Below are 19,504 nucleotides of genomic sequence, written 5' to 3'. Positions count from 1 at the left end.
AAACATCTGATGGAATTTTGAGAATCTTTGTGATTAATCAGTTTGGAGGAGTTTCTCTTTTATATTCAGTTTTTCCTCAGAGTTTAGATTATTGTTTCTTAGCAGTAGAATGAAGGACAAGATGTAGTAGGTCCTTGATAAGAGGATGTTCTAAATTATATTTACAAGTTAACTTTCCTGCAGTTCAATTAAAAAAAAAAAATAATTTCTTGTGAGTCCACACTTTAAAAAATTTAGCTTTATTTATTGTTTTGTTTTTTAAAGAAAGAGTAAAAAATTAGTTTGAGAGAAAATATTCTCTCTTCTAACAGGCTCTCTTTCATTTAAGGATGGGTGATGTTCAAGGAATATGTTTGGATTTTTTGTTTAGTAACTGAAGACAGAGAAAACTGCATTTACATTTCAAATAACTGAAAATCCATTGATGACTTACAATTTTCAGTTCCTTCCCTCTAATTATGTTCACTTATAGGAGTATCAATTCTATGACCTTAATTCTGAAAAATGAACAAATATATATTTGAATCCATTCATATGGATGGGGCAAAAAAGTGAAAGCTATTTTCAAAAGGTGAGAGTAAGAAACTTAAGCACATCTGTATTTTTATGACACACATTTGTACATTTACATATCTGCTAGAGAGTTCTGTTGATTAAAGGTTTGTAAACTGTATGTAAATGCATGTTTCTATAGCAGATTTCTCCCTTTCTATTTTTAATCAAAATCTGCTGCAGTATAGGATTTTTTAAAAAGTCTACTTTAAAAAAGGCTGAAATGTGTCAAATTAAAAAAAATAAAGGATAAAATAAAGTGAGTTATAAATATAATGATTGCAATGGGTCAGAGTGCATTCCTGTGACACTGATGGATACAGAAGCATTGCTGGAGATGTCAATACAGAGGTAAACAAAATCTGACAAGGAGACAGATTCTGCTGCTAAGAGATAAAAATGGCCTGCCATTTTTTATCTCCTTGCTGTTGTTAACACCACCAGTACAACACCACTGATTCTCTCAGATTAATTAATGTAGTGGGAAAGCTCTCACAAAAGAAATTTGTTCAAAGTAGCATCTGTTTTAGGTTACTTACACTGTCCTCTGTTTAATTTCTTGTAAATATCTTTTATTTAGTTTTTTGTTTTGTTTTGTTTTTTTTTTTTTTTTTTTTTTTTTTTTTTTTTTTTTTTTTTTTTTTTTTGGTGAGCATTTGCTTTAGTTTACTTAGGCAATAAAAATGTCATGTTCTTATATTTGTTGAGTGAAGACCTTTTCCAAGGGACAGTTCTCTTATTATCTGCACTGTGTACTCTATGTTCTATACAAATACACTCAGTGGCAATATGTTTCCCCAACATAAGAATTTTTTCTGCTCTTGATATGGATAAGTAATGTTTGTGATTTGTTTATTTGATTCTTGCTTTTCCCTCACTAATTGATGAATACATTTGTTCACTAATGGAATATGTTCATTATTTGACTACATTGCAGGTGGTTGAATAATACTAAGAAAGATTGGTGGTATTTTCTGCTTTTAACTTTTAATCATTGCTAACTCTCTTATCTCAACTAATTTGGCATCTGATTTTACCTACCACCTGATCCACATTCATTTCTCTTCAATATGAATCACATAACCATTAAAAAAAGAAGAAAAGGACATTAAAAGTTTTCCAGATCACAGCAGGCTTTCATATTACAGCTCCCAGGGCTTTCTTTAGTATGTCTAAATGGTCTGTTAGGAACCACAAAACTCCTCCAAAAGTATTCCCGCTGCCATTCCTGCCTCGGGCTCACCAGGAGCAGCTTCTCCAGACCACAACACACACGATACCCTTGGCACAGCTCCAGTAATGCTGGATCAGGTGATCCTCAGAGAGTTTGATACTTTTTGGCTGCGTGCATGTATAATGGCCAGGAGAGAACCACAGGGTCTCCTAACTTTATTGTATGGAATCTTTTGAAGTATGTATGTATATTTTTAGAGTATTCTAGCGGTAGCCAGAGCTTACTGGTGGATCATAAGTCATGATGCCCAAAGAGAACAAATATCTGGGTAAGTAGCTAAAAGCCCTTTTCCTTAAAAGTTTGTATTTAAGAAAGTAACAGGTTTAATGGACTGTGTCCTGAAAGATCCAACTTGTGTGCCTTTGTTGGCTTCTAATGTTTTTTCTAAACTGTGAAAAAGAGCCTGGTGATTTGTGTCAGCTGTTTTGTCAGTGTTCAATACTTGCCTAGAGACTTTGGTTCAATAGGTAGGATGTGCATGTTTTCTTTCTCACTTCAGAACTCTTCTCACATTCCACTTCATCTCTCTTGCATTGTGTGCTCCCCTTGTGTAACATAGGAATAAAGTTTATGTCATTTTTTGCAATAAATGGTTTGTATTTATAGTTTTAGATCATATACTGACTGTTCCATAAAGTGCCATTGCTATTACATGTTTGTGTTAAACTAGGGACTTCAATGGGACTTCAGCTGCAGTTGGGTTCTAGGCACTACAAAAGAGATTGATAATAAATATTAATAATGAAACAAAAATATATTTGTTAGAAGATGGGAAAGTTGCAGGTTTGGAGCATATTGTAATCATCATGACAGAATGTGTTATATCTTATGTACTCTTTGATTTAAGTAGAATAGGTAAAACTCTTCTACTGTAAAACTATGCTTATAAAAGTGAAGCACTATAAAGTGATAATTTAACACCAACCAGTGAGAAAGTCTTTTAAGTTTATGCTTTATTTCACTTTTGAAATTCAGTCTGAGTATTTTTAACAGTGTGCCCTGACCTAGCTGTCTTTCAAGAAAGAAAGGTATATTCTAGTCCAACTTTAATTCCTTTACTTTGAAACAAAAATGAAGCAGATTTAAACTGATGTCCTCTAGAAGCTGGGAGATTATTGCACTGTGATCCCCTTGTTCTAGCTGTCTTATTTGTACAGAATAATCTGTAACCAGACAGCACACTATATTTAATATAGAAATTTCAGTTTTGAACTTTGCTATGAGAGTGATGCAAGAGAAAGACACAAGTCAATGCATACTCGCGTTATACTAAGGTGATACCTTGACCTAGAGATGCAAGAGGTGGTGTAAACTGGTGTTTCTGTCCTATAGGTTCTCTGTCTGAAAAGTATGACTAGTGGTACATTATGAAGTAAAATTTGTGCCACAGACTTTTACATTTTAATAAATGTACGTAAATAAAACAACACATTGATACATTTTCAATATGTTCACAGATGTCCTTTGAAGGAAATAGGTCAGATTACCAAATAAAATCTGTAGCCTCTTATTTATTAAGAACTGTGTCAGAAGACGGCCTTTCTGACTTTCTGAGCTCGATTTTTTCTCTTTAGTGTTCAAATCATTCATACTCCCTCTTTTCTTTTCTTTTCTTTTCTTTTCTTTTCTTTTCTTTTCTTTTCTTTTCTTTTCTTTTCTTTTCTTTTCTTTTCTTTTCTTTTCTTTCCTTTCCTTTCCTTTCCTTTCCTTTCCTTTCCTTTCCTTTCCTTTCCTTTCCTTTCCTTTCCTTTCCTTTCCTTTTTTTTAAGTCCTCTAATGAAATTATGGCAATAAAATTTACAGCTTAGTGAAATTTTGACCCTATGGGCTACCCTCAGTACTCTCCAGCAAAAAATGAATTCCTGATGTCCAAGCATAGGGATAAAACAGTAACATAACAATATCTATCTTTTTCCCTCAAAAATATGATACCGATTCCACTCTAAATGGGATATACTATTTTCTCCCAAGTTTCCCTAAGCCAGGACACTATTTTATTCTATATCCTGTAGTGCTTCTATGTTCATGTCTTGATTTGGTTTCACAATAAGAATATTTGAGAATAACCTTCTATTGGTTACAAAAGCTTGAAAAAGAGGAGGGATAAATCTTCTTTTCAAAATTTCTGTCTCCAGTTTACTGGTGAGAGGGACATGACGGTTTGTTTTATTGTTTTCTCTCTAATATTTAAACTGGTCTCCAATTTTCCCCCTTTGTAATGCATTGCCTTTCATTGATGGTGTATAGATTTTGAAGGACTTAAGAGTCAGTCCAGCTGTCTTTGCTAAGGGGTCAAAAAAGATTTCTTCACTCTCAGGTAAAAACAGCATGATGGATTTGCTCAGCTTCCTCAAAGTCAAGACAAAAAAGGATATACACTTCTTGGAGAGGATTCAGGAATTTCTATTAGTCATCTGTACGAATATTGTGCCCAGTGTGGATAAAGATCAAATAACCAATTTTACTAAGTAAGGAAATCCTGGAATTTCATCAGTGGACCTTGAAAGAAGAATAGAGATGAATCAGTCTTCACAAACTAATATCTTCATTTGAATTCCTTTCACCCAGTACACAGCTGTGTAAGATATGCTAGGATAAAGAATACTAATGAGAATAGCTTTTGGAGCAGCTTGAAGAAAACACTATCTCTGTAATGTATTAGACAATGTAAGTCTTGTAACTTGACCATTTTAAGGACTGCAAAAGTAAGTCAATACATTGAATCCTGCTTCTTAAATTGCTCCTGGTATTTCAATTACCTCTATATTCAATTACTTATTGAATTTTATTTTGATCAATCAACTTTGGCTTGGGACTGTCTGTCACAACTGTATTAGTTCTAAGCATTTTTAGTCTATACTGGTCGGATGCATGTTTGTTGTTATGAAGGCTCCTCAGTTTCAAAACAATTCAATGTAATTTTTGTAGAGTTTCAGAGACATTGCAAGAAAAAAATTCAGACTTGGATTCTGAAATCTTTTGAATTATCAAGGTGAAATGGAAATCAATTCCAGTAGAGGAAACTCTTACACAGTAAAAAGGCAGGAATATAAGGTAGTACCTTAGAGATGTAAATATGCATGAATGTGTTCATTTTAAAAATCCAGCCATAGTTTTTGGCTTATTTGTACATAGTAATTGAGTTTTTTATTTTTATCCATCTGCAATTTATTGCAGTGAAAATATAAGTATGCTAAATGCAAGACCTGAACAGTTCAAAAGTAATTTTGCAAAACTTAGTCAATGTTTCGGGGGAAGAATAGGGAACATCTATTCTGATTACTCTTCTTATTAAAACCTGCAATTTGTCTTTAAGAGTAGCAAAATAACTTTGCCATTTCCTGAAACATTTCACTTAGATAAATTTTTTTTCCATACAATGCAATTGCTTCCCTTAGAAATTTTCCATGCTGTGACCACGTGACTTAATTCAAGTGTTTTGCTCCCTATGCACAAAACAAATATAGCTGACTAATGCAACTATACTTATGTTGGCCTCATGGTCTAGATTTACAGCCATGTTTAGCATTTCCCTCCCAGAAAGAGACATCTAGATTTCTATAAGTGGGTTTAGGCATTAGGTATTTCAAAAAATGCTTTCAGCAAACAATAAAGATGTGTCCACATATCCCTGTTGTGTTTTGTCTAGATCCACAGTTTGATCACAGCTATCAACTCTATTTATAACTCTAATACTCCATTTCTGAGCCTTTGCTAATCAACTGAGTGATGACTGTTTTTCATCTTCTAATCAACCCAAATAAGTCTCATTTATTGAGAAGAACCCTTAGTTTTCATTGAATAAAATATCTTTCTCTGTTTCTATTTGATATTGATGTCAACCTTTTATGAAAGGCAGGTAGTAATAGATGAGCCCTTATAATCAGGCATATTGCCATCTGTATTCCTGCAACCCACTCCTGTCTGGCAAACCAAACATACTGTTTACTTTTTCTTTCTCACAGCACTTCATAAGATTTCTTGCTGTTACAAGCGTTGCATCATTGCTGACCTTCTAAACAAGATTATTCTCATTCTTTCTGTACCCCTAACTAATTATTTTTGTTGAATTTTACTCTTACCTCTTGTATTTCCTTTCTCCCTAGTTTTGGTAGGTTCTGCACCTTTTTTGACTGGTAGTCATGACCTGTTTGGTGATGATTATGAATGCATACCAAAAAATGTATGTGATTATGAATGTTTTTTTGAGTCCTCTGTAGTGTCCTTCTTCCATCTATGGCAGCAGAACAAGGGCAGTACACAGTAGACTGGATTATGTTTTCTCAGTGCTGTTAATTCAGGGTAACATCTCTGAGGACATATATTCATCTAGTGTTCAGTGAACATATACTTTTTCTTAGCACCTTCTCCTTTCCTAAACAAAGGCAGTATGTTCCCATACCAGCAGGTTGTGATGGACATTTTGACATGTAAATAAGTGATCTTTTTTTTAATCCCCCTCATGTCGCTCAACCACTAAGGCTGCTAATTATCTTTTTCAGTGCTTCCGTGGAGTTCAAAAAGCTCTTTTCATCAAAGGAAACTGAAAACCCAGTATTTAGGTCTGTTCTTTCTTACAATGAATTTTGTGATTTTAGAAGTTATTCTGTATGGAACCCCTCCTGTTTTACATTTTCTCACCTGGAACATTTTGTTACAAACATTTCTCACCTGGAACATTTTGTTTCCAAACTTTATTTGTTGACATCTCTGACTTTTTGGTCCCATAGGGGTAGAGGTACCATAAATGACTTTGGATCTACTGCTTGTAATAAATATCAAGAGAAACATCCCAACCCAGGCAGAATTTTGACCCCATTTGCTCGGTGCTGCATCCACACTAATCATCTCTTCCAAACAGGTAGTGCCCATTAGCCTACAAGAAGCTGCTCTGTAATTTCCAAACTTGATCTAGGCATCATTTAGGATTACCACATGGACATGTCATATCTGATATCTGCTAGCCTAGACATCTATGTTGGCATGTACATCATTCTATTGTCAGTGAAAGTATCTTTAAACCAAAACTTGAAAAAAATTTAGCAGAGTTCATCATACTTTGTATTGAGGAAAAGAGTTTAAAAAATGGCTAAATGCAGTGTTTGTACATTAATCTTAAAGATTCACACTTTTCACTTATATGTAAAGAACAGAAAAGCAAATATCACTGAAGGCACTCTGGCAAAGTCAGTTCTATCCTCCATGTGACAGGATTCTTTGTGGTCCTCACAGTGTATCTTTGAAAGGTGGTTAAAGGGAAACAAAAGGAAAATTATATCAAAAGTAGCACAGTGGGAAAGAGCTGGGAAATAATGGAAATCACACCACATTCCCTCAGCAACCCCCCTTTAGTGTACCAGATCAAAGCCTTTCTATTTTAGAACCAAAGCTTCTTTATATTAAATACCAAGAAAGTATGTTTAGATAACATTAAGAGACTGACTTAAACCATAAAAGTCAGGAAATTCAGAATTAAGGCTGACACTCAGTTCTTAAATCACAGAGCGGAGAAAGACAGGGGTGGGGATGGAAAGGTGAACTCAGGCACAGAAGCGTAAGGTGAAGAGGGAAAGTGAGACCTATCTTGGCACCTTTCTACCTGTGTCACTGGAAAACTAAACATTGAGTTTTTAGGGGTTTATTAATGGCCACTATGCCACTGCTTTCCCTTTTATTTTTTCCTGACTGATTGGCCAAGTAAATACATAAAATACATATGATCATCTCAGATCAGCTATGCTATCTGTAGGTATCCTATCCAGCCAGGAAAAGAAAAGGTGTTATGATTAGTCAGCTTTTCTTTCTTTTTCTTCTGAGATTCATACTGCTCTTAACCCCACTGGTATTAAGTTATAACTACCTTGTTCTGAAAGGTAGCTTTATGCCTTCTTTCTTTTTTTTGTCCATTTAAGTAAATCCCCAGTTATCCTTATAGATTTTCCTATGCAACTTCAACAGGATTCGATTTTTCTCTTCTTAATTTTTATTAATACTTTGTTTTTTAAAAATATGAATATTTACACCCAGAATGTAACTAAGTGGCTAAAGAGATCCTTCTATATAGTCACATACAGACTGTATAAACACAGTATGCATGGTGGGGATTACTCACAACAAACCAAAAGAGAATAGCATAAATGGCACAGTGTTTATTCTGTATGAGTAAAAATTTATTACTTTACATCACTGAGAATAAAGTTTTTGATTTTAATTTTAAATGTACATTAATATGTGCTTGATAAGAAACACTTCACCTATGATTAAGACTAAAAGTGATTACTCAGAAAAGTTTGTTGTTAAAACTTATTTGCCTTGTGGTTTAATTTCTATTCAAGATTTTCAGATATTTACTCCTGGTGTACTAGTGTTATATGCTGGCTGTCAGAAACCAAAACTCCCCACAAGTCTTCTTTTATTTTTTAAGATTAGAGAGAAAAAGATTGTAATAACTTTAAATATTAAAACACTGAAGTGCTTTTTCAGTATACATATATTTATTATAAACTATTAAAAATAAAAATAGCAATACATCTTCCTCCTATTTAACTAAATTAAATGAAAAATAGAGAAATATAAAATTCAAACAATAATCTGACAACCACATATCTTATTTTTTTTCATTTAGTCTTCATAATCATAAAGAAACATAAAATAAAATATGATGGGACACGCCACTCACTGCATTTTGTTTTGGTTTGCTGGAATATGAACTGAGTGTTTCTATACAGTCTCACAGAGAAATTTGGCTCCTACAAGTGTTGTTGTATTCAGAAAGCACCGAAAAATCCCGGAATTATTCAAAATGTTCATTGCTCTATTTGATCTTTACATTGTTCACAATGAATTAGCACTGGAATTGTTTTGAGAAGAAGTTGGTGCATCTGGAAACTAATCAGAAGAACTATTATCATGAGCAAGTAGAAAAAGCATAAACATATCTGCACAGGAAAACTGATTTAAGAGAAAATATATCTAAGCAGAGTAACAATATGGAACATGAGCAGAGCATGACTGTGTGGAAAGGATGATATTTGCATAGTACATCAATATATGAGGTAGATATATAAACATTTTTTCACTTTTTCTACTTGGAGAAAAATTGATACTGACAATATTTTGCAAACTATTACTTTAATGCTTTTCTGCTGATTTTCTCATCAGATTTGTAATGTCATAATATGAATTAAAAAGAATAGGTTGCATTTCAAAGAAAAAAAATGTTTAAAGCATGAAGAAATCGTAAAATTATTCTTATCTCCATTTGAACATGTAAAAGTGAAATGTTTTTTTTAAATTTCTAAAACTCCATTTGATTGTTCTTTTGATTTTGTTCTGCTCAATTAAAGAAATATAACTTTTGTACGGAATACAGATTTGAATTTCAGTGTGTAGCAGTGAAACAAAAATAGATGAGAAGCTTCTGACTAGTTGTGCATGGAAAAAGAGTGAAATTTTACTTCAAAAAAACTATAGCAAATATACCATTCGTTCTTATAAATTTTTTTGTTCAGTTTCCATCAAATTTGTCCATCCAATTTGTCCATCCAATAAAAACATTTTGTGTATAAAAATTTGATAATATAATGCAATTTATGGGTCTTATAATCTTTATAGGTTTCAGTTCCTATAAAGTTCTAAGTACAAAAATATTTGAAAGACATCGTTATTTTTACTGGAGCCCATCAATAAACAGGCTTATATGTTTATACGATATTGTACAAGTAACACAAATACCAGCTTTAAATCTACTGAATATTAGTAAGGCTTTCATGCAGTTGCATAAAAACTAATTATATTTATAGAATTGTTTTTTAAAATTCTATCCACGTGGGTTTTTTTCCATTGAAGGCTATTAAAGTATTTGGTGAAAATTAATTAAACTACATGATATACATGTCATATATTTCACATTAAGTATCTTATCTTCTATGCAGGGATAGATACTAAAGTTTACAGAAATAATGAGTGCACTGATCTAAGGAAGTGTCATGTAGGCTGATATGAAGACAGAGATGTATAAAGTGGTTAGGATGCCAAAATTGGATATTATCTGTAAGACCAACGTATTTTAGCAGTGTGGCTCCTGACCTGGATTTTTTTATGGCATTTTTTTTGTTCTTGTCATTTGGATTTTTTTTTATTACACTTTTAACTGGGCTAAGTTTGATACAGCTCTGCATTGTGCCAGGCAGACAAAACATAAGTGATATTTTGGAGCCAGGGCAAAATTCAACTTCTATTTCTTTTGGAAGAAGTAATGGCATGTAGGCAGAAGCAGATGTGCACTAGCAAATAGGCAGATACAAAACTAAACATATTAGCACTGGAATGATACTGGCTTCTCCAAATCATATCTGACTGCCAAGGTTTAATGCTATCATAGTAAACTTGGACGCTGCAGAGGAGGTAAATACACAAATCACACAAATCAAAGACATTTTTAGCATAATCTGAAAATTCTATTTATACTGGTTTATTCTGATTAAAAGTTAAATCTAGACTTACATAAAGGAAAAAAAAAGCCATTAAAGTCACCATAAGGTTATCTTTGTTATATTTCTCTTAAAAATGTATAGTTTTTGGTTAAATTCTGGTGCCTGTCCAGATGCTGCTGTTACCTTTTGCAGCTTAGAGTTTTCCAGAGTAATTTTTTTACCTTCTTTAAATAGGTCAAAGATATCCATCCTACATATGAGAAACCTTGATGCTTAATTCCAGTTTCAGATAATTCAAAATGCAAAAAATGTAAAGTTCTTAAGATAAAGATTATTGTGGAAATGCTGAAAAACTTTTATCTGGTACTGAAAAGAAGGATTCTGCAATCAGAATTAGGTTAACTATGGTTTATCCTTCCTTATTATGATTGGCTTCCTCAAATTAAGACAATAAAGGGAAGCTACCAACATATATGCAACTTATCTACACTGCTTTAATGTAATTAGCTCTTAATTTTCTCACTAGGTCATCTGGGTTTGTTTAAATTTTTAAAGTGATTTCAAAGAGATGCCTTTATTTTTACTGTATACAGTTTACTGCATGCTCCATAGAATCTCGGCAGTGAACACCTACTAGCTCCCCCCTCTATCTCTTTTCTCTGTGTCTGTATTCAATTTCCATGTTTTTAACCACCAAGCATGCAGTGTCAACAGACTCCCAAAGCAGGCCTGCAATCACTGTGTGTAGTATATATACAGTATGAAGAGCAATCACTGCCCTCCTATAGCTTGCACACATCCTGGACTTAGCATTTGGCTGATTTATGTGAAGCATACTTTTTGCTTTTGGTCTCTTTTTTTGTGTCTTGGTATATAAAATTGATAATATCTTTCTGATAAATACTCTGTTTTATGTCTTTGTTATGCATTTGATTCCATATGCCTTAGTAACACCCTTTACACAAGCTTCTATTAGAAATGAAGAATCAAGAGACTTAGTGATCACATTACTGAACAAATCAGTTTTGACTGAAAAATCTTGTCCAATATTTAGACACATCATATACAGTGTATGCATCACAGCAGTCAACATCTGGAGAACCTCCTACTTTTTAGCTGGGTTTAGTTGTCTGCTTATTGACCCTGCAAATTAAAAATACATCCATTGCATCAAACTAGCTGTGTTTTCCCTGGACTTAAGAGTTTTCAATACTTGCAATTGTACCTATGCAGGTGTTGTCTATTAATAGAGTAAGAAAAGACATTGTTGTTATTTGGACTGGTACAGGACTAAGATATATTAGTGCATGCATTCATTGAAAAACAGGAAGAGGATAAAAAAAACCCAAGAAAAACAAAACAGAAGATTTCAGAGAAAAATTGTCTCAAATAAATTGTCTCAGAACAAAAGAGGGCTACAAGAATACAGTAATCGTACACTTTTATTAAACCTCTTCCTCCTGTGAATATCAGGAGAGGGCAGCTAAAATATGTAAAGTGACAAGCCAGCCTACCTATGAATTTAGAGTTGAAAGTAGGAGGCTCTTGGGGACCACAAGATGTGCTTCACATGTGCAGCAGAGCTTTCTTGAAATCACACACTCCACAATGTTGCTCTTCCAATGTCCTACCTGATGAAATGTCGCGCAGCCATGCAGCTTCCAAAAGTCATATTTCAGAGAAGCTCACAAAACTGGCTGTACTTTTCATGAGAAAAAATACCTTTTGACAGGGGTATTTTTTTCACACACATACACAAAAAATCTATTATGGTTTTTTCCTGCAATTTCCTGTTGAAAATATGCCCACAGATAGAGTGAAAAAATCTGTCTTCTACTAATATCAAAGCATCGAGTTTTAGCCTTTTATTTCTGCAGTATGATTTTCTAATATAAATGATGCTCAGAATTTCCCAAGGACTTAAGAATTTTCATGGATCTATGTTGTGCCTTCCCACATATCCAGCAGGGACCAAGACCACATCCTTCAGCAGAACACCACAAATGATACCTGTTATGATTGCATCTAGCCATATTCTGCAACCTTCATTAAGGTTAAGTCTGATAACTGAATACCATTAATATCTGTGCAAGCATCCAATCCGATCTCATAATAATCATTACTTCTGTTGTTTCCTGGCAAGATGTAACAAAACAAACTGTCATTTTGAGTGAAAAAGGTTTCTTTTAGAGACTTTGAATTTTACTCTTTTTAATTTTAATAGGACCTGTTGTTCTTGTGTCACAAGCTATTGACTTCAGCAGCACCTCAAACAGCTCTGTAAACTCTATTCCTACTTCTTTTTCTCACAGTACATATAGTAAACTTGGGATTTACTTGAAATTATAGTAAGAGAACTACAGAAGTTTGCATGTCTTTTCTCAAAGAAATGTCTCATCCATTTTGAAAGTGGTAATAATTATTCTCAAAAAGTCTATGTTGGCACATATCATCTCATGTCACAAGGAAACATAATCTTTAGTTTGAGCTGCTTGGCATAAAACCCACTGGAAAATAAAACCATATGATACTACCAAGCTACAAAACAATGGTTCAGAGAATGAAACCTAAATCACCTGAACTAATTCAAGTTTTACATTTTTAGCAATGATGCTGAACAGACCAAAATGCTATCAGTTCCCATAGAAATCACATTCTCATGTGTGAATTCTTAATAGCAACCATTGTCATGCAAGTTCAGAACCACTTTGAAGAGATCTGTAATAGTGGGTTTTCACAGTGAGCCTTCTGGTAGTTACAGTAACAAATAAAGAGGTCATATACTGAACACTAGAATACCTACAGCAAATGAATTTATTAAAATAGATATATTTTACAAAATGTGTTATTAAGAGGTGAAATAAAGAAAAAAGTAAAATAGAAGAATAAGGAAAAGATTGTAAAACTACATTAGGAGCATAAAAAACAGAGTCAATGTTATAAAAATGTTGTAAGTGGTAATTTTCATTCATTTCAGAGCATTTCCAATTAAAATTTTACTGGAAAGAAAATCCTTGGCATTAATTAGTTCCTCTAAAAGAAAGATAATCTCCAATAATTAAAGGGTTAGAAATAATCCTTTTTAAAGACAGAACATCCACCTTTTTCGCATTAAATTACTCTTCTGAACATTTTTTGAAAAGAAAGAAATTGTTCAATAGGTATGTGTTCTGTTGAAAATCATCAAATGAAATAATTTATAAATTCAATTTTCTTTGTAATGACTTGAAATATGCTATATCAGATTATTGTTATCTACCATAACATACAGTGTAAACAGCTTGCATTTATACTCATGGCTGCTGTAAAATTGCTGTGCTGTTGCGTTGGCACTTAGAAATATCAGTTTTCAAGCATTTATATAATGTCAGTATATAGAACGTCATACCGGAGATGAAATCTCTGTTTAGATCAATACCATGGGAGGTTAATACATTTTTTCAGTAATTTTTTGCTCTTTAGTTTTCAGATGCCACCCTTCCAATACTGTGAACTTGCCTCAGTGTGAAATGCAGGAAATGAAACTGAAATTGTGGAAAGTAATTTCAGAATTGCATTTATGTCTTCCAGTTCCCTGTCAGAAGCTATCATATACAGCATCTCCTAAGTGAGATGCTAAGTTTAAAGATGAGATACAAAAGTTTGGAAATACAGCTGTTACAAGCATGTGTGCTGTCTTCTGAAAAATAATTTGAATAAATTCACTTGAACAGTAAAATGCCAGGTCATGCCTTGAAATTAATTAGAAAGATGATGAGCTGGGTAATTGCTGGACGCAGGTTCTGTATTTTCTTTGCAGATTTTCACAAATCAGTGAAACGCAGAGAAAAAGCAAATGCATGCAGCATCAAATTAATCTTTATAAAATAACCAAAAAAACCTATAAGAATGTATATTAACAGTGGGAAAGTGGATAATGGTGAGGATGATCAGACACATCTTCCAGACAGGAAACAGATGTTTCTTGTCAAAAAATAATTGTTATTATTAGATTCTAAAATGACTGTAACAATAGAAGATTTGGTGACATTATAGCCTTAAAAGGATGGGAAAGGTCAGATATTTGAAATTTAGGATGGAAGATATTATCCTTCTATTTTGAAGAAAAATATGATTTGTGCAAATAAGCTGGGATGGTTATTTTATTATGTGGGCTTCTTTCTTTCTTTCTTTCTTTCTTTCTTTCTTTCTTTCTTTCTTTCTTTCTTTCTTTCTTCTATTTTTTTGTTCTTTTCCATAGTCTTTTAGATTTTGTAGTATGTAAATTAATCTGATTATTTTATTAATCTAATAACTATGTGATAATGGCCACAATTTCTTTTTCAAGCTGAGGAAACACTTAACTAGACTTTGGATTGGGTGCCATTAGGATTCCTATTACATTAGATTTAGATGAGGTAATGAACAGGTCTGAAAGTAAACGTAGCCCATCCCTCTGTGTGCATCTTACTTCAGAATACATCCCACTGATTTCATCTGAATTCCTCATGGGACTATAGTAGTCCAGTCTGAATGTGCATCAATTAGGAAGATAAAATCCTGGTTCCCAGAACCCTCCTTACATATGTTATATATTCATTACATAATCTTTCTTGCTTCTTCTTTCAGTCACGGCATATTACCTACGCTCACAGGCAAACTCTAAACTCTAAATAGTCCCACTGGAATGCAGAAGTATCTTGGGTAAACTAGTCTCCTTTTCTTTGCCTTCTGAAAATTAAAACAGCAAAGTATGTGCAAAAGCTCCTTAATTCAAGCATTAAATAGCAGGTCCTGCATTTAAAACATGGCTTGTTTCTTCAGCTTTCTTTCTGATTTCTGCATCCTTTCCTGGCAGACATTAATCTCCCCCTCTTTAATATAGAAGGAAGGAAGGAAGGGGCACCAATTAAACCTCTGTTATCTCACTAAAGACAGGCAATTTCTTCCCTAATTGAATTAAAGATTGTGGAGGGCAGCCATTTGCCTTTAATTCAAATTTGTTTCTGTAATTAATAAAACATGTCTCTGATGCTGAAAAGTTACAATCATAAACTTAAGTAATATTTGACCTCAAGGAAAGATCATTTTTTCTAACACATGGACAAATGTATTTTCAGCAAAGTATACTCAGTAATATCAGCAGCCATGGGCTTGGGATTTGCTTATGTGTAAGACAATATTCTACTAAAAAGAGAGAAGATTACACTAGATGGTAGTATAAACCCTCATAAATGGAAAACTTTCTCACTGAGAGAAACAGCAAATGTAATGCCTAAAGGACACTGCTGGATAAATAATGGAGTGTATAAAAACTGAACCTATGGCTTGATATAAACTTCACACTGTGTTTGGATGCTGGCACATATGAGGAATTTGGGGATATAGTATTGTTTTATGTTACAGTCATATAAAATGCAAATAAAAATATTTCTTTTTTTTATTGTTCTACTTTTCCTTTGCATTTTGTTACAAAACTAGAATCACAACTGAGCATGTTTTCTAGCATCCCAACCCTCCTACACATTTTTAGTTGCCCATATGGAGGTGTCAGATATAATCTGAAAATGGGATTAGTATCAGAGTTCACACTTATTACTCTTGTGGCAACCATTTCACAGAAAAGGCAGCACACTTCACTGTGTACCAGCGTGTTATTATCACAGGAGGAGCAGAAAAGAGTATGTTTATGCAGCTTCTAAAGCGATACTTTAACTGTGGGATAGAGTCACCAGCAGTGTTTAAGGAATAAAGTAGTCTCCAACCCAGTTAGCTATCCTGTTTTCTTATCATTTTACCAATTTTTAAATCTATTTCCAGAGATTCAAAACATTTTCCAACAAACATATAGAGAAACATGATGGAGTCTTTGTCAGAAACACTAATTTACAAAATATATCTTTTTGCTTTTCATTTCTGACTCCAAGTTAACAAGATTCTAAATTTTATGCCTAAGATTCTTAACTTTAATATGTCAGCTTGATTATTTAGATTTAACACAGAATACCAAAGATCGTAATTCATTTTTATGAAAACATTGGAATGTGGATTACATGATGCACATTTATTTCAATGGGCACTGGATGGAACTTCAAGTGATGGATTTTTACCCACATTATTTCAGAAATACCAATTCATTTTATATTTAATTAAATGAGGAACACATATTTAAAAATAAGTTGAAGACTTCAAATGAAAACTCTACAGATTAGCACTGAATGTTCATACTCTAAATTTTCTTCATGAATATTCAATTAAATGGCACAAAATCCACAAGCTCACAGTTTTCTTGCTTTACAAAGATCTCTAAAAATAAAGACCTAATTTGCTAAAATAATAGTTAGAGATTTATGCTGGAATAATATTAAAGATGCCAAGAGTATTACACTAGTATTTTATTGGGGTAAAGTCATGGTGATTTAGGCCTGAAAAATTTTAAAGCCTATTGAATTTGTTTTAATAAGCAAAAGGTCCAAAAATCTGAAGAAATAACTCCAATACCACAATAATGCAGAGAAACACACTCAAACCCTGACAGCTTGCTTGGAAGCCTCTTGCTATGTAGTACACCACTTTTCCTTTTCATGAAGGAATATAGGATGAAACTAGCACTGCAATTAATGAAAATACAATGTCCAGCATTTTCAGTATAAACAAGTTCATTCAAAGAAAGGAAAAATGAATTCAGAAACATAAACTAAAGGGTGAAAAAAAGAATTTTTTTTTTAATGACCCACAGAATACAGTTATTGGAAAACAGGAGTTTAATTTCTTAGCTAGTATAAATCAGCACAGCTTCCCTGGCACAAACAGATCATTGCCAGTAAACTCAAGAGTTGGGAAAAAAGACAAAAAAGGTATTAGGGAGGAAATTAAAGGATTAGAACAAGAGAAGACCTTTGTTTTATTGCATACACATCTGTGTTTCTTAAATATATGGGTGTGTATTTGAATCCAGATGTAAAATTTAGATTTAATATTTTTTTACATTTTTAGTATTTGGATAACTGAAAACACATGGTCAAAGTGGAGAACTATCAGTGTTTTTAAAAACGTGGGAAATTCTTGAAGAACGTACTTCTCAGAAAAAGGCAAAGTGCAATAAAAGTGCTGTAAAAAATATCCACCTCTGCACTGACAAAATAAATAAATCAAAACACGATCATATATTGGCAGGAATAGCATTGTCATATCATTTCCAACTGTTGCATACTTGATCAGAATTCTGGTCAGAAAGCCACAGTAGGTTGCTGTTCTGGCAGACTATGCCCATTATGTGTCTCAGTATTCAACAGGAAACTGTGATAAGCATTAAAGATCAAAGCATTGATGAGAGCATGAAATAAAGGGTTTCCTACTGCGAAATGTTTACCATTCTCATTGCAGGGAAGACAACTTGGATAAAATAGGCAAGCCACTATTATGTGATTAATAAATATAACATCAGATTACATCCCCTCATTCTGGAGCCAATTTTTATTTCTTTCTCAGATGTGATAAAGAACTATCTCTCTGGTTGAAAAACCTTTTCCTAATACCAGCCTAAACATCCATTGAGACAACTTCAGGACATTCCCTTGAATCACTGGAGAGAAGAGGTCAGTGCCCGTCCCTCCTCTTCCCCCCCACCCCCCGGTATAACTGCAGTGGGGTCTCTCCGCAGTCTCCTCTTCTCCTGACTGAGCAGAACAAGTGACCTCACCACTCCTCATATGACTTCCTCTCTAGCTTCTTCATCACCTTCACCATCTTCCCAATCACCTCCTTTGGATGCTTTCTGTGAGGTTTACAGCTTACATTGCAGTGCCCAGAACTGCACACAGGACTCAGAGGACACCACAGAGCAGAGGGAACAACCCCCTCCCTTGCCTGGCTGGTGGTGCTTTGTCTGGTGTCCCCCAGGACACGCTTGGCTCTCCTTGCTCCAGGGCACTGCAAACTCAGGCTCAACTTGCCATTGACCAGGACCTCCAGGTCTCTTTTCACACCACTGCTCTCCAGATTCTCATTCTCCAGTCTGTCCAGGAGACACAGACTGGAGGCACAGTGTCCTGGAGACACAGGACACACGTCCAGGGTTGTCCCACCCCAGGTGCAGAATCTGTCACTTGTCTTTGCTAAGCTTCTTATAGCTGGTGATTTCCCACATCTCTGATTTGTGTAGGTCTCTCTGCCTTCTAAAGAGTCAACAGCTTTTCCAAATTTACTATGATCTGTAAACTTAGTAACACTTCAAGTCTTCCATCCAGGTCATTAAATGAAGTTCTAGCCTGGAGATCAAGTTCTGCATAACCCCACTGGTGACAAGTGCCAGCCTGATGTAACCCCATTTATTTTAATCCTTTGTGCCAGTTCTTCACCCCTTACATTATGTAGTTATCCAAGAAATGCCTGTTTTCTTGAGCATGTGCATCCAGTATAGGTAACAAATCAAAAATATATAAGAAGCCTCTCAGTCTAATTGCAGACTTAAGACTAAGACTGACCCTTACACTTAAGTGATCTGTTTCCAGTTATTACACTTATACTTAATTTAGTTAGAAATCAGTACTCATTTTCATGCAAACATGTATGCAGAGGTGTTAATTTTCAATATTCTTTCTTCTCTGAAATTACTGAAGTACATTTGGCATGACAGCCTTGTAGTGTCTGTGTGTTGGTGGTACCAGCAATAACAACATTTATGAATATAGATACTTCTGTTCTCTGCGTCTTCAGGATGTGCTTGTTAGGAAGTAATTGCAGACCTTGCACAGGTTTTATTGTGCTCTTATTTATTCTCACACAAACTATTGATATTGAAACATTTGCTGTTCTTTTTTTTTTTCTGTAAAACTCTTGTCTGAAAATACTTACAAGTTTTATCTGTCTTGTCTGTGATAATCCCAGGAGGAATGGGAAACTGAGAGCAACTGCCACCCTGCTGGTCTTCAACATCCTCAGGAGGGAATGTGGAGGGGCAAGTATGATCTCTTTGCTCTCATGACCACTGACACAGCTCGAGGAAATGGGCATGAGGCTGAGTCATGTGAGGTTTAGGCTGCATATGAGAAAAAAGTGTTTCATTAAGAGGATGCCTGAGCACTGGAACAGGCTCCCCAGGGAAGTGGCCACAGCACCAACCCTGACAGAGTTCAAGGAGAGTTTCAACAATTTTTTCAGGCCCATGGTGTGGCTCTTGGGGTGTCCTACACAGGACAGAATTTGTGCTCAGTGATCCTGATGGGTCCCTTCCAACTCATCATATTCTATGATTCTATGATTCTAGATGCCATGCTCAGTGTTATATCACTCTTTCTGGTCT

General features: G+C 34.3%; 1 long non-coding RNA gene across 1 annotated transcript; it reads left to right on the top strand.

The window, feature by feature from the left end:
• Positions 1 to 1,908: 1,908 nt before the first annotated feature.
• On the top strand, positions 1,909 to 19,160 carry LOC121333584. Its single transcript, XR_005952317.1, has 2 exons — positions 1,909 to 2,054; positions 19,090 to 19,160. It is a non-coding gene; the product is annotated as an uncharacterized LOC121333584 (long non-coding RNA).
• The last annotated feature ends 344 nt before the right edge of the window (positions 19,161 to 19,504 follow it).

The sequence above is a fragment of the Onychostruthus taczanowskii genome, unplaced genomic scaffold, assembly GCF_017590055.1.
Source record: "Onychostruthus taczanowskii isolate IOZ18803 unplaced genomic scaffold, ASM1759005v1 scaffold1, whole genome shotgun sequence".
Lineage (NCBI taxonomy): Eukaryota > Metazoa > Chordata > Aves > Passeriformes > Passeridae > Onychostruthus > Onychostruthus taczanowskii.
The sequence above is the reverse complement of the archived record's forward strand: the minus strand, read 5'-3'. Positions and strand labels throughout refer to the sequence as shown.